Raw genomic sequence first — 15,887 nt, forward strand, 5'->3', positions numbered from 1 at the left:
GCAAGGGGCCTCTAAAGGGACATGGGGATTGAAAACTACGGTGATCAGGAGGGGACATGCTCGGTTCACTTAGTTTTGTCGTGGCCACAACATATAAACCCGTGGGAACGTGATAATATCTTGTTGCCATGAGATATTAATTCGTGGGAACGTCATATTAAGTCGTGGCCACGCGATGTAAAGTCGTGGCCTCGAGATCATATGTTGAGGGAACGATATATATTTTTCTCGTGGCCACGACTTCATATTTTGAGAGAACGACATCTATTTCTCGTGGCCACGAGTTATGTTGAGGGAACCACACCGGTCAATCCTGCACATATACAGCAGTCGGAGATGGAGATGACTGATGAAATAACATTTTACTTAAATATAAAGTCATATAAAGATATAGTGCAGTCTCTGGCATTAAGACATGGGTATGTAAGTGAAAGACACCTGAAGCGCATTCTTAAGTTCAATGGGCTTTTTCGTCGGAAATTTGCTGGCTTGAATGAAATACTCGGGTCACGAATAAAGTCCCGTTTAAGGCTAGCTTGACGTCGTCATATTCAGATTCTAGTCAGAATGTGAGTCTGATACTGCTCCACTGGGCTGTGATTATATGGAAGGCCAAAAGGGCCAAAACGTGTGAAACTGTCAGTTTCATACATTTTGACCCTTTTGGCCTTCCATAGTGATTATGGGGCGTGTTTCAACCGAACCAGGAAAGAAAATGCCTCTGCACTCAATTGGATAGACCTACAACCAATCAGAGCAACGGAGTAAGTGACGTATGTTCTTCATTCATCTTTCCGATCGACAAATGCCTTGATCGCGGTTCTCTGATCCTCTTTTAAAATGAATGCGCTGTCGATATCTTCTATAACAGACGCGATGGCGGAATCTACACATCTCAATTCTCCAGCGGCAGTCATCTTTGTTGTAAACAAATTCAACCCAAGCGCTCTTTGGTGACGTGGATGATTACGTGACTGTTGATCATCTGTCCATCATCGTATAAAGCCCGCCCTGACAATTTGATTGGTCTGAACAGCTCTGGTTCGAGCATAGTTGCTCCACAATGGATCAAGTCCAGACCGAACTTCCTGACCTCAAATGTTGTGGGCGGGGCTAAGTTCGGCTAGAATCCAGGCTATTTTAAGGCAATAAACAAAAACAAATTATGAGAAACTTAAATTAACAAATAACAAAGTAAATTATGACCGGGGTAAAAGGAGGAGCCCGTATCGCGTGTGAAGATTCGGTTCCCACATGTTATAAAACTGGTAGCCAAGAGAAACGGATGTCGTTTGCTCAACATACGATCTCGTGCCCACGAGATTTTATGACGTTCCAACGACTTAATATCACGTTCCCACGAGTTTATATGTTGTGGCCAAGACAAAACTAAGTGAACCGAACATGTCCCCTCCTGGTCACCGTAGAAAACAATATGAGTTGCAAGGAAAAATTATATGTCAATGCTTTTGTGTTCCCCCGAAAAACTTTGCATTCGGTAGCAAAACTTTTTGTTCTTTGTGAGCTAACGTAAAGTTTCTTGGGGGGAATGCAAAATACTTCGCAAACCAACAAAAAGGTTTCTCAAGGGAACGCAAACATTTTGCAAGAGAATGCAAAGTTTTTCAGAGGAACGCAAAACATTTGCATGAGAGCACAAAAGCATTGACACAATTTTTTCTCTCATTTCATTCTTTCCTTATTCGGGGCTCTCTATTAGACGTTGAATAGACGTAAATCTTCAACGTCTTTTCAACGTTGAAAACAGGTCGATCTTCAACGTCTTGATGGAATATGTAAAACTCTTTAAATTTATTTGAGATAATAATGAACATGGTTTGGTAGTTTGTTTTTCTCCGTTATTTTAGCAAGTATAACAGACTTATCCTGTCTTAGATGATCAGCTGAAAACACGTAGTCATAGCCTAGAAATCTAGACGCACCCTAGCGGCAGCAAAATTTATTTTGCAGCCAGTGTGGTCTAGCAACTCTCCGTTGACTTTCGAGCTGGAAAAACCAAACTCTAGTCAGGCCAATCACATCGTGTATAGAGTAGGCGGGGCGGGCTTAACATAATGACGACAGAGTTGCGACGGTTCCCTGCTACTTGAAAACAAAGAAGAGCTGCTGCTGGCGAACAGTCTTTCGAATCGGCTTTGACCGCGACTCTGGAGGACTTAAGCTGTTCTTTGAGAAAAGAGCAAAGAACGGCACTTAAGTCATTCTTAAAAAAGGAAGATTTATTCGTAGTTTTGCTGACCGGATACGGCAAAAGATTAATCTATCAACTAGCTCCGCTGTTGGGAAAACGCTCTGGTTGGTTGTAGCGCTATCCAATTACGTGCAGAAAGACAACCGTTTATCCCGCCCCTCGGATTGAGCCGTGCCAATGGTGAGTTGCCAGACCTAACATCTTGATGTAGGTCTGGCTTGCCCTGCTAACGTAGTCAAACAGTGCGACCAAAACAGCATGAAGGACGTTTTATAGCTCATCAGACTGAAATTAGCAGGAACTCACAGTTCAGTGAGGCAGTAGATGTAATACCACAGTATTTTGATATATACCATACGATCATACTGTTCAATTAGGATATTCTTGGACATGTATTGAAAAACAAACATTTATAAAATATACATAAATTAAAATAAATTTTGTTCTTGTGACAGTCAAATGATTTATTTTTATTACTATATACAATAATTACATTTACTCATGAAGCAGATATACTTTCTTATAATAATTTTTTATTATAGATATACTAAACTACTATTATAACAGTATTATTCTTATATCATATCTTATTTTTATTATTATTATAATACAATTATTACATACAATATATAAATTGACATTTGTGATGTTTAATATAATATAGTAATATCTAATTTTCCATGGTATTTGTTTTAGTTAAAAGGAAAATTAGAGACTTTGAGCCAAGTCTGGTAAGGTTTGTGAGAAAATCTTTAAAATAAGTGAACAAATATGGCAACGCAAGGCTGATTTTGTGTGCCGACAATGTACACAAGTGTGTACGAGTGTGTGTGTGAAACAGACGTGCAGCGGCGCATGCCGTTATTAGAGCTGGTCAGACTAATTAAAACTCAGTCCAGCGCTGGAACGACACCAGCCGAGACACACACACAAACACTGCTGGATGAATACTAATGACCCACAGCGGTTCGTACACGCCACTGATCCAGGGTCAGATCCTGCATGACAACACCTCATTACAGTCATCATTGCAGCTTCAGAGGAGCTGATCCCAGAACATGAGTCCAGCAGGTCATTATCAGTCCACGAGGATTTGATATAGAGCTTCTTTATGCGGCTGTCCTTCATGGGCAATAATTATATTCTGAAGCTCCACCAGGAATTATAATATCTCTCGTCCCTTCTACCCTCAAGCCTTCACTGCATACATTTCAATCTGAGTGATCTTTATCATGCACACACATCTTTAATATGCAGCATAGGCTTGTATTTTATGACATATTCCCTGAAAACACTAGGAGAGAGAGAGAGATCCCTCTCTGAGATCCTCTGAAACTCACAGGCACAATGGCATCAGGCACTTCAGAATGAAACACGTATTCAACTCTCCACTCTGCAATTAGATAGCCACTTAACCACGGGTTCAGGCCCAATTAAGTAATTAAGCCACTCAGTGTTGTCATGAGGGGCGTTAATGACTGTGAACTTCCTCCATTCCCACCGGGCCATTAACACAGGCTATTTACTGTCCCCACACACACACACGATGAGTCACACGCAAACACACAAGCTCAAGTTCAGTCCTGCGGCCTCAAATCGTTTGTAAGCAACATGACGAGCAAGAAAACTCCCTTTACAGTGCATAAATGTGCACAGGTTTAATACGCAATAACATCACACATCAAACACTGTATTTATCAGACGCGTCTCTACATTTCTGACAAAATTAAAGCAAATTGATTATGTAAAAAAAATTTCAACACAAGAAAATGTATCCAATATGTGTAGATATTTGAAAAAATATTGAAGATAAGCTTTTTGCAATGCAACATGTATGCATGCGATAACTTTATGACTTTATGAATTTATGACTTTCTGCTCTGATTTAAGACCTTAATTTGTGTACGGCTTTTTAAGACCTTTTATGTGTGTGTGTGTATATATGAAGAGTTCAGATGCAAAAGCCTCTAAGTGCCATCTGAAATTTTCTTCTAGAATGATCATTTTTATCAAGCTTGTATATTTAAGTTCAGTAATTTAACTTAAATGACAATTAATAAGTAATTTTCATTGCCATTTAAGTGAAATTACTGAACTTAAATATGCAAGCTTGATAAAAATGATAATTCTAGACGAAAATTTCAGATGGGATTTAGAGGCTTTTGCATCTGAACTCTTCATATATATATGTATATATCATACATTTTTATTTATATAATATAATATCATTTAATTTAATTTATTTTACAAGTATTAATTTTACAGAAATGGATTAAAATATACTTTTGAATTATATTATTTAATTTATTATGAATAAGTCATAGCGTCACAGTATCATATACAAGCTGAGTCCGTGTCTGGCTCTCAATGGACCTGCACAAAACCATCAAGACTCATTAAGATTTTCTTCTTTATATTCTCATTATGGTAATTTCATTTGAGAAATATCCCATGTGTCACCAAGAAGAGGGAAAAAAACATCTAGATATCATAAACAAACTTGATCTATTTCTGGACTGGACACTATCTGTGTTTGTCTCTCTGCGGCATGCCCTTGCCTGCAGCGGTGTGTGTGTTCATGACAGATGCTCGTGTGTGTGTGTGTGTCTGTAGGCCTGACTTTGTTCACACTGCACCATCATCACTGGAGGAGCTGACGCTTCAAGCACTGACACAAACGTCCTTCCTCCTACAAACTCTCCGTTTGATACTTCAGTGTGTCGTGCATCATCTGTGCTTTACGACTACAAGACATCAGATCTGCCATCAGTCTCTTTCAAGTCCAACCTTGAAGGCAATCAGTTCAGACAGCGTCATGTAAACAAACCAAACTATTGAGGGATTCGCTGTTCGGGAGCAAGTTTCATGTAATATGGTTCTTCATTAAACAAGAGCCGCCGAAGAAGCTTTATAAAGAGTGAAGGCTGGATTTCCTCCATCTCTCTTTAAAAGATGTTTGTCTGTATCAGTTTCAATGGATCTATACTGCATCTGTGCTCAAGACAAAGACAGAGCCTCTCCACATTTCAAAGCGACTCGAGTGAGAGCAGAACTGCATTAGGAAGTTCATTTGGTCTCTATATGGAGGACAACTCATTTGTTCAGTCCTGACTTCAGGTTTATATTACACACCCTTTACTGACTCCTGAGACTCTAGACCTGTGGGAACCAGCGATCGACCGCCTGGAACACACACTTAAATACTAGGAGTGTGACGAGATGTCGAGTATTTATAGGCTACTCAGAAAGTACAACTGAAGTGACATTCGTTACAAGGACTGTCACGATTCCTCGATTAAGAAATTCCACATTTCCACATTCGAGAATCCATGAACCACATTACTAGATTGTTTTCTAAGGCTGCACGATATATTATTAAAACATTTTAAAAATCATAATATAGCATAGTGCTAACATTTATAAACCTACACAAACACAGGAGAATACATCTAAATATGCGAACTGTTGTTCATCGATATCTCAAAATAAACGTTCCTCTGAGTTTGCATGTTTTGATGTCCACAGGAAATTACAGTAGCTGTGGCATTTCTACTGTAAATAAGTGGCCAGATATTAAAGATTTGAATTAAATGTTGTTTGGCCAATATTAAACAAGGATTTGATCATGTTGTAAAGTGAAACAACAACAATCAGCACATTTTGTGACTTTCAGTCGAATAAAAGACTATTTTTCCAGTCATATTTTGTCATTGAAGATTTCTTATATTTCTTGAAAATATCGTCTGGTCTCATTTTTTGTCTCGTCTCTTGAGCTAAGTGTATCGTCACACCCCCAGGGCTGCCAACTCTCATGCATTGAGCGTGAGACTCACGCAATTGACACTTTTCACACGCTCTCACGCCACACATCCATTTTCTCACGCACAGAAAAATTGCGGAGCAAAGAGGCACTTTTAATATTAAACTAATTCTCAGCTCTTAGATTCCGTCAATTTTATTACAAAATTCAGACAAAAATACGTTTGGCGCTTGTAAATGTGACGTGACAGATCGCTGAGCGCCTCAGTTCAAGTGCACGTGAACCGATCATCTGTTACTTTTTTATTTAAAGATGCAGTACAACTTACCGAAAGTATACATAATATCGACCAATTAGTGTTTTTCAACCACGGAAAGAGGTCAATGTAACAGCAGGAGAACACATAACGTTACATTTAGCTCAGGAAAGCCATTTAATGACCATAGCATGTTAATTGAATGGAAAAAATAGCTAGAGAGGAGATTTTGCTGAGCACTATATTACATATTTATTATATTTGTACTTATGTCATTAAATAATTGTTATTATAACAAAAACTGCATTATATTTAATTTAATTTGTTATTTTTAACCTTTAATAATACCAGCAGATTGGGCCCTCCATGTTTACAGCATTAGGTGAGATTATTTTTTTAAATAAAATTTAAATAAACATGTATCCAAATTAGTCAATATTGAATCAAAATCGGAATCAAATCACAAGAATGAAATTGAAATCTTGAAATTTTTGTCAAGCAATAATAAAAACTGTATCCTACCAGTCATTGTACAATGTAAACATTGTAACATGTTGTCACTAAACTTCATAAAATTCTATTTAGTTACCAAATGTTTTGACAATCACAATTACACTTATTGTGATGCAATATTTGTTTTTACATACCCCCCCCCCCCCCCCCCCCCAAAAAAAATCACTCCAAGCTAAACTCAAAAGTTGGCAGCCCTGCACCCCAGATAAATACACATGTAGAGGCAAACACTTGAAATACCCCACAAATCATTGCAAAATGCTTTTTCCGTGATGTTACCACAGTAAAATCATGGTAGCACACATCCTGGGATGAAGAGAGAACCAGATGTACAAAACTCACCAGCATGATGCTAGGGTGTTGTTCGAGGTTGCCGGGGTGTTGCTATGTGGTTGCTAGGTGTATCAGAAGAGAAATATTATAGATATATCAGACATTTATCATTCTATGGTATTCGGATCTCTAGATATGGCTCATGTTGCTATGTGCTTCTGAGTGGTAGTTCAGCCAAAAAGTACAAATGAAAAAAGAGCCTCTATGAAAAGAAATGTGAATCATTCTTAGAACAATGAAAGAGGCTGACAAAAGAAACAGCAGGACCGGGAAACAAAGAAAGCAAACAAGAGACAGATTGAGACACACGCGACTAGTAACAATGTTGGCACAGCGGGCAGCGCCAGCTCGAGCTGCCAGTCTTCTGCATGGCAGGAAGTGAGGTAGCGGCGTTCGCTGTGGGTTTCCGTGGCAACACTCGGCACATGCACGGATGCGAGGGATGAGCGGAGAGAAAACTCTGGAAGAGAGGATAGATAAGCAGAAGAAAACAGTGCACTCTCTCTCTCTCTCTCTCTGTCAGAGCGATGAATGATTTAAGACTGTTCAGAGTCGCTCCACTTTCACTGACCTTCTTCTGTCGCTTCTACATTTGTTTTTAAGATCCATCACTGATCTTCTTTTAGTTTCTGATCTCGTCTACACAACCACAAACTGCTTTAATTAAAAAATCTGTCAAGAACTTGTTCAGATCATATTTCAACCCAAAAACAAATGGATTATATAATAAACTATATTTTACACAAAGAAACATTTTGAAAATAATGAGTATTATTGCATTGCAATTTCAATTTGAAGACAATTAAGCACATTTTACCAAATTCTCATTAGAGTAATGCAAATGAAAGTTTATTATTAAAATGTAATATAAAATATTTACATGTATGTATATTGTTTTTTTAACATCCTGGAAATATTTGAAGAAAAAAAGACCTTTAATTTTACGCTGATCTAAATAAATAAAAATACTATAATGCTATGAGTCTGATGTGAGACAATGTGCTTATTTGGCATGAAAATACATCCTAAGTGTCCTAAAATATCAATGCAATTTCCATAAAATAATTATTTAACAGTAATAATAAATAATACTGTTTTAAAAATAAACAAAAAAAATAATTTTGAGGATGAAATCTGACCTGAACATGTTTTGTGAGCTTCTCATTAGATTGCACACTGTCACACATTATGTTTAAACAAGTAATACGCAGCAAAGGCCAGACTGTGAATAACAAACAGCTCTATAAATCACATTCCTCTCTCTGTCACACACGAGCGCTGCACGCTGAGCCATGGATAAATCACGCTTTCCCTGCGCGCGCTTTAGGAGGACACGTTCAGACATCATCAGTATGAATGAAGTGAGATTCACAGACTAAAAGATCAATTTATTTAGAGGGTTTGTAAAACGGCATCAATCGTGTTGTGTTTGCCTCCAGGCGTTACGGGTTTGGATGCAATTCATGCACGACTTCATGCATCACATGTGCTGAGGCCTTTGCAATTCAGAATGAGAAAAATGACAGTGTATGCAATGTATTATGGGTATTCTCGAGCATGCATCGGTTGTACACTCTTTATTGTGATGCATTGTGGGATAGAATGAGTGCACGCAATTATGGTGTCCTAATTAGACTGTCTTTATAAGTGAGTCGTTGCATCATTCATTAGACCGATTCATTACCGAAACATCACTGTGTCGCTCAGAGACGTGGCGCTACTGTGGATTTGTTTGAAACTCTTTGTTGGCAAAACAGCAAAAACAGACAATATTCTTTTTTTGAACTGTTGTATAAAATCAATATCACATTTGCAAATGTGCTGATATTCGGGAAGACAGCACATTTGCTTGCATGGATTTGCTTAAATATTATCAACAAAAACTCATGCAGGGACATTTTCTGCCCCATATCTTCAATTTTGTGTCACATGCCTGTCCTGTCTTGTGCTGCACATGGGTGTTTTGTTATTTTGGGCCATGTGCTCGTGTCTATTGTCTAGCCCCTCCCATCTTGTTATCTAATTATTGATTATTTGTTCCACCTGTTCCCTCTTGATTTATTCCCTTTTTAAGTCCCCTCTTGTTTGCTGTCTGTGTTGGTTCGTTGTCATATGTTTCTTGTTTCCCCGTGACCCTGCAGTTAGTTTCATGTTCTGGTTTTGTTTGGTATTGTGTTTACTAGTTATGTTTTTCCCCCTCGTGGGTTTTGTTTTGTGTTTGTTCTTTCTTTATTAAAATATAACCACTCTTCCGCACTTGAGTCCTCGCACCTTTTGTACTTCCCCAAGTCGTGACAGAACGAACCAACCCAAAGATGTGGATTCAGCGGAGTGAGTTTTTTTCTGGCGAGGATAAGGGGTCTCCAATCTCCTTGTTTGAGTATTTCGCCAGGTGTGCTCAGAGGACTATGGAGGAGGAGAGACTCATGGCAGATGGCGGTCAGCAGAAGGGCAAGCCTTCACCGCTGGTCCCAAGACGGAGGAGAGGAAGGAAGAACCCCTCCGTGACTGTTCCGGTGGTCCCGAGTCCGGTGGTCCCGAGTCCGGTGGTCCCGAGTCCGGTGGTCTCGAGTCCGGTGATCCCGAGTCCAGTGGTCCCGAAACGGAGGAGGAGAAGGAAGAATCCCTTCGCAACAGTGCCGGTGATTCCAGTTCCGGTGGTCCCAGTTCCGGTGGTCCCAGTTCCGGTGGTCCCGAATCCGGTGGATCATAACACGGAGACCATCCCGGAGGTGACTATCGTCCTTAATGAACCTCCCAGACGTCGTCCTCTGCCCAGGCGTCTTGCCCTGCCCGCGCCGCCCAGGCGTACTGTTCTGCCGGTCCCGCCCGAGCTGCTCGCCCTGCCGGCCCCGCACGAGCTGCTCGCCCTGCCGGCCCCGCCCGAGCTGCTCGCCACGTCGGCCAATCCAGAGACTGTTCACGTCACGTCTGCCGAGCCTGTGTCTCCGGACAAGATGGCCGCCACAGAGACTGTTCACGTCACGTCTGCCGAGCCTGTGTCTTCGGACAAGATGGCCGCCACCGAGTCTGTTCACGTCACGTCTGCCGAGCCTGTGTCTTCGGACAAGATGGCCGCCACAGAGACTGTTCACGTCACGTCTGCCGAGCCTGTGTCTTCGGACAAGATGGCCGCCGCCGAGCCTGTTCACGTCACGCCTGCCGAGTCTGTGTCTTCGGACAAGATGGCCGCCGAGCCTGTTCACGTCACGCCTGCCGAGCCTGTGTCTTCGGACAAGATGGCCGCCGCCGAGCCTGTTCACGTCACGCCTGCCGAACCTGTGTCCCCTGACAAGATGGCCGCCGTCGAGCCTGTGTCTGAGCCGGTGGTGTCTGTTCCTGAGCCTGAGCCCTCAGTGACCGCGACACTGGCCATTATGGCCACAGCCATGTGGTGTGTGTGGGCTACGCACACACTTGAGCCGGTGGTGTCTGTTCCTGAGCCGGTGGTGTCTGTTCCTGAGCCGGTGGTGTCTGTTCCTGAGCCGGTGGTGTCTGTTCCTGAGCCGGTGGTGTCTGTTCCTGAGCCGGTGGTGTCTGTTCCTGAGCCGGTGGTGTCTGTTCCTGAGCCGGTGGTGTCTGTTCCTGAGCCGGTGGTGTCTGTTCCTGAGCCGGTGGTGTCTGTTCCTGAGCCGGTGGTGTCTGTTCCTGAGCCGGTGGTGTCTGTTCCTGAGCCGGAGCCAGTGTCTGTTCCTGAGCCGGTGATGTCTGTTCCAGTTCCTGAGCCGGAGCCGGAGCCAGTGTCTGTTCCTGAGCCGGAGCCAGTGTCTGTTCCTGAGCCGGAGCCAGTGTCTGTTCCTGAGCCGGAGCCAGTGTCTGTTCCTGAGCCGGAGCCAGTGTCTGTTCCTGAGCCGGAGCCAGTGTCTGTTCCTGAGCCGGAGCCAGTGTCTGTTCCTGAGCCGGAGCCAGTGTCTGTTCCTGAGCCGGAGCCAGTGTCTGTTCCTGAGCCGGAGCCAGTGTCTGTTCCTGAGCCGGAGCCAGTGTCTGTTCCTGAGCCGGAGCCAGTGTCTGTTCCTGAGCCGGAGCCAGTGTCTGTTCCTGAGCCGGAGCCAGTGTCTGTTCCTGAGCCGGTGGTGTCTGTTCCTGAGCCGGTGGTGTCTGTTCCTGAGCCGGAGCTGTCTGTTCCTGAGCCGGAGCCGGTGTCTGTTCCTGAGCCGGAGCCGGTGTCTGTCCCTGAGCCGGAGCCGGTGTCTGTTCCTGAGCCGGAGCCGGTGTCTGTTCCAGTTTCTGAGCCGCTGGAGTCTGTTTCAGTTCCTGAACCGGTGACTGTTCCTTGGCCGCCCGAGGGGTCGTCTCCGCCGTGGCCGCCCGAGGGGTCTTCACCGCCCTGGCCGCCCGAGGGGTCTTCACCGCCCTGGCCGCCCGAGGGGTCTTCACCGCCCTGGCCGCCCGAGGGGTCTTCACCGCCCTGGCCGCCCGAGGGGTCTTCACCGCCCTGGCCGCCCGAGGGGTCTTCACCGCCCTGGCCGCCCGAGGGGTCTTCACCGCCCTGGCCGCCCGAGGGGTCTTCTCCGCCCTGGCCGCCCGAGGGGTCTTCTCCGCCCTGGCCGCCCGAGGGGTCTTCTCCGCCCTGGCCGCCCGAGGGGTCTTCTCCGCCCTGGCCGCCCGAGGGGTCTTCTCCGCCCTGGCCGCCCGAGGGGTCTTCTCCGCCCTGGCCGCCCGTTGGACTGTCGTCTCCGCCCTGGTCTGTCCCGCCCTGGTCTGTCCCTCCCGTCCCTCCCTGGTCTGTCCCTCCCGTCCCTCCCTGGTCTGTCCCTCCCGTCCCGCCCTGGCCTGGCCTGGCCTGATGGAGCGTCTGGTAGCCGCTCCGTAGGGAGGGGGTAATGTCACATGCCTGTCCTGTCTTGTGCTGCACATGGGTGTTTTGTTATTTTGGGCCATGTGCTCGTGTCTATTGTCTAGCCCCTCCCATCTTGTTATCTAATTATTGATTATTTGTTCCACCTGTTCCCTCTTGATTTATTCCCTTTTTAAGTCCCCTCTTGTTTGCTGTCTGTGTTGGTTCGTTGTCATATGTTTCTTGTTTCCCCGTGACCCTGCAGTTAGTTTCATGTTCTGGTTTTGTTTGGTATTGTGTTTACTAGTTATGTTTTTCCCCCTCGTGGGTTTTGTTTTGTGTTTGTTCTTTCTTTATTAAAATATAACCACTCTTCCGCACTTGAGTCCTCGCACCTTTTGTACTTCCCCAAGTCGTGACATTTTGGGGGATTGTTACTGTTACACCGCCGCCCTCGCTCTCGGCGTCATTGGCAGGGCGGCGGTGTAACAGTAAAGATTCGGGGACGCTCTGATGCTCTGACGTAGATCAAAGGCTTGATCTTTTTTTAAACTTTATTTAAAGGGGCCGCAAAGAAAAAAAGCATGTTGATCAGTATAAGTTAACCTCATGAAATCTTTTAAATGTTAAAGCTCCAATATGTAACAATTTTGTAATAAAATTTCCGAAAATAACTTGCACAGTGTGATATATTTCCTCCAGTTGTGTACTTACAATATCTCAAAAGTCTCCAAAGATTTTTTATTTAAGAGAAATACCGATTTTAAATAACTGGCCGTCCCGGAAAAGAAATGTCGCCTCTCAGTGACCCAATGTCCGTCCGCACTATCCTTTTTTTCCGGTGTGGACCATGTGATATTCCACCACACCGGAATATCACATGGTCAAATGCGGAAGTGGTGGTTATAGCGTTATAGCCATAGACTGTATGGTTATAGCTGTTATGGATCACGATTACTCTTTGGCGAGTATTGAAGTGCCAACAAAACGAAAGCGTCCATATTCGGATACATGCGGAGTCACGGACTGTGTGACAAACGGAGGAATAAAACCCGGATAAATATCGGCCAGGTGTTTTCGAGATGGAGAGAGCTGCGCGACAATCTTGGACTTGACAGAGACTCTGCTCTCGCGAGTGTATTGATAGACAGGTAAGCAAATCAATTATTTTTTATTGTACAAGTAACGTAATAGTTACAGTAAAGATGATTTTAATGAATTAATGACAAATAGCTGTAAGTTGTAACGGGATAATATAGCATAACATTTCACGTTCCTTGCAGTTCATTAATTATGATGACATAAAATAATACGATCAGACATACAGGTAATACAAAAACGAATAAATTACCTCATCCGTGATCATGATTCATTAATTCCATGTAGATATATCGCTAGATGGTGAAAACGCATTAAAAACGACATCTCCCATCGTCACCTCCTTCATAGCGTCATCAAGCTTCGCCTTTGTTATTGTTGGAAACTGCGCCCTCTTGTGGTGAAAAATTATTACATATTGGAGCTTTAAAGTAAGAAAATGACAGATGGAAAGAGCTTAACAATTATAGTTACTTTGCTAACGAAATAAACAAACTCCATTTGTGTGGTGTGGCTTTTGTGTTCATGGTCAACTGCGAGTCTAATTTTGTCATTTTTTTTATTTAAGTCATACAACAATGGGAAATCCGCAACAGAACTTCTCCTCCATTTTGCTATATGGTCGGAACCAAAGTTTACAGGATTGCGTTCTCTGGAATCTTCTCAGGCGGAGGACTTCTACATTCTGATTGGTTGCCGACGAACCGCGTCATAGCTTATTACCATACCTGACTTCAACTCTCCTTGCCGCTCTCACCGCCCAAGACGTGCCGGAGCTCGTCACCGGCTCTCATTGAAAATTAATGACTTCCGGACACTTTGACGCTCTCGCCGGCGGCGGTGTGAACACACAGTTATACATTTTGGTGGCATTGTTGCCCCAAGCAATATAGATTCAAAGAAGAAATAGTGTGCACATCAAAAAAACGTTTTGGCATGCAGGCGCTCGATCAAATAAAGCAATAAACTCGAAATGAACAAGAATCGGCACACTGCCACTTCTGCTCCCAAGAATTTATTTAAAAAAAGAACAACGTTTCGACCCAAAGGGTCTTCGTCAAGCCAGCAACAATCATAGAAAGGTACAATTTATATTGAACCATCACACCTGACCTCATTAGTGAACTAATTACCCAATCATCCAATGCACTAACAACCTAATCAAACACAAATGTAACCTCTTAAAAAATAAATTAGAAAAAATACAGAAAAATAGCCAACATGATATAAAAAAATAAAGGATGTTCACAAGAAAATGTTCACATCAAACTCCATATTCAAACTTTTTGGAGAGAGTATTAAAGGAGAACTCCGGTCAATTTTGTACATTTGGAGTGCTGTCAGTACAGAGAACAACGACAAAAATCAGTGTTGCCTACACCGTGTTATCCTCTTTTTAAAATTTGCACCCTGTTGACTTCAATGGGGCAAGTTTTAAACCTGCTTTTAGCCTCTTAACATCCTTGATGTGTCATTACAAGTGCCCAGCCATGTGAGTGATTCCTTCAGACTGAACGCGGGTGAATCTGACTGCAGTAGATGTGAAAGATATGAATAAAAATGATGTTAATTCAGCCAGCGCACATACCTGTATTTACATCCTGTTTTCGGTCGAAGTCCACAGTAATCGATTGTCGAGTTCACGCGCATAGGTTTAGTACGTACGATCATGCGGCCGAACTCGACAATCGATTACTGTGGACTTCAGCCGAAAACAGGATGTAAATACAGGTATGTCTTAAAAAGAGGATAACACGATGTAGGCAACACCGATTTTTGTCATTGTTCTCTGTACTGACAGCACTCCAAATTTACAAAAAAATTAGCTCAATGTTAAAATTGACCGGAGTTCTCCTTTAAGTGTATGTATATTAGTGCTGGGCAACGATTAATCACGATTAATCGCATCCAAAATAAAAATTTGTGTTTACATATTATATGTGACCCTGGACCACAAAACCAGTCACATGGGTCAATTTTTTGAAATTGAGATTTATACATCATCTGAAAGCTGAATAAATAAGATTTCCATTAATGTATGATTTGTAGAACAATATTAGGCCAATATACAACTATTTAAAAATCTGGAATCTGAGTGTGCAAAAAATCTAAACATTGAGAAAATCGCCTTTAAAGTTGTCCATTTATGTTCACAATATTGCTGCATTCACTCACAAAAAATAAATGTTTTATATATTTACGGAAGGACATTTACAAAAAAATCTTCATGTAACATGATCTTTATTTAATATCCTAATGATTTTTGGAAGAAAAGAAAAATCGATAATTTTGACCCATACAATGTATTGTTGGCTATTGCCACAAATATACCCGTGAGACTTGTGACTGGTTTTGTGATCCATGGTCACATATGTGAACTGTGTATAATTATTTTGTATATATAAATACACACACATGCATGTATATATTTAAGAAATTATATTTAAGAAAATATTTATATTTATATATAATATAAATTATGTATACATATATATGTATACATGTATATCATGTGTGTGTATTTATATATACAAAATAATTATACACAGTTCACACACATATAATATGTAAACACAAACTTTTATTTTGGATGAGATTAATCGCGATTAATCGTTGCCCAGCACTAATGTATATAAAAGGCTTCCCTCTGTAGAAAGATCTTATTAATTAACGTCTATTGCGATCTCAAAATTCCGGCCAGTTGATAATACCTAGAATATCAAAATCGACTGCTGGCGGTAGATCCTTCTCCTATTTAGCACCAAAACTTTGGAACAGTCTTCCTAACATTGTCCGGGAAGCAGACACACTCTGTCAGTTCAAATCTAGATTAAAGACACATCTCTTTGACCTAGCATTCACATAATACATTATAGACTTCTATAATTCAATATTAGGCTGCATAGATTAGGTCAGCTGGAACCGGGAACACTTCCCA

At 42.3% G+C, this 15,887-nt stretch overlaps 1 long non-coding RNA gene across 2 annotated transcripts in view; it reads right to left on the bottom strand.

Moving 5' to 3' along the window:
- The window catches only part of LOC307157979, a 58,866-nt gene that overhangs the window by 11,140 nt on the left and 31,839 nt on the right, over positions 1-15,887 (bottom strand). The window lies entirely within an intron of this gene.

Source organism: Squalius cephalus, assembly GCF_949319135.1.
Source record: "Squalius cephalus genome assembly, chromosome: 4".
Taxonomy (NCBI): Eukaryota; Metazoa; Chordata; class Actinopteri; order Cypriniformes; family Leuciscidae; genus Squalius; species Squalius cephalus.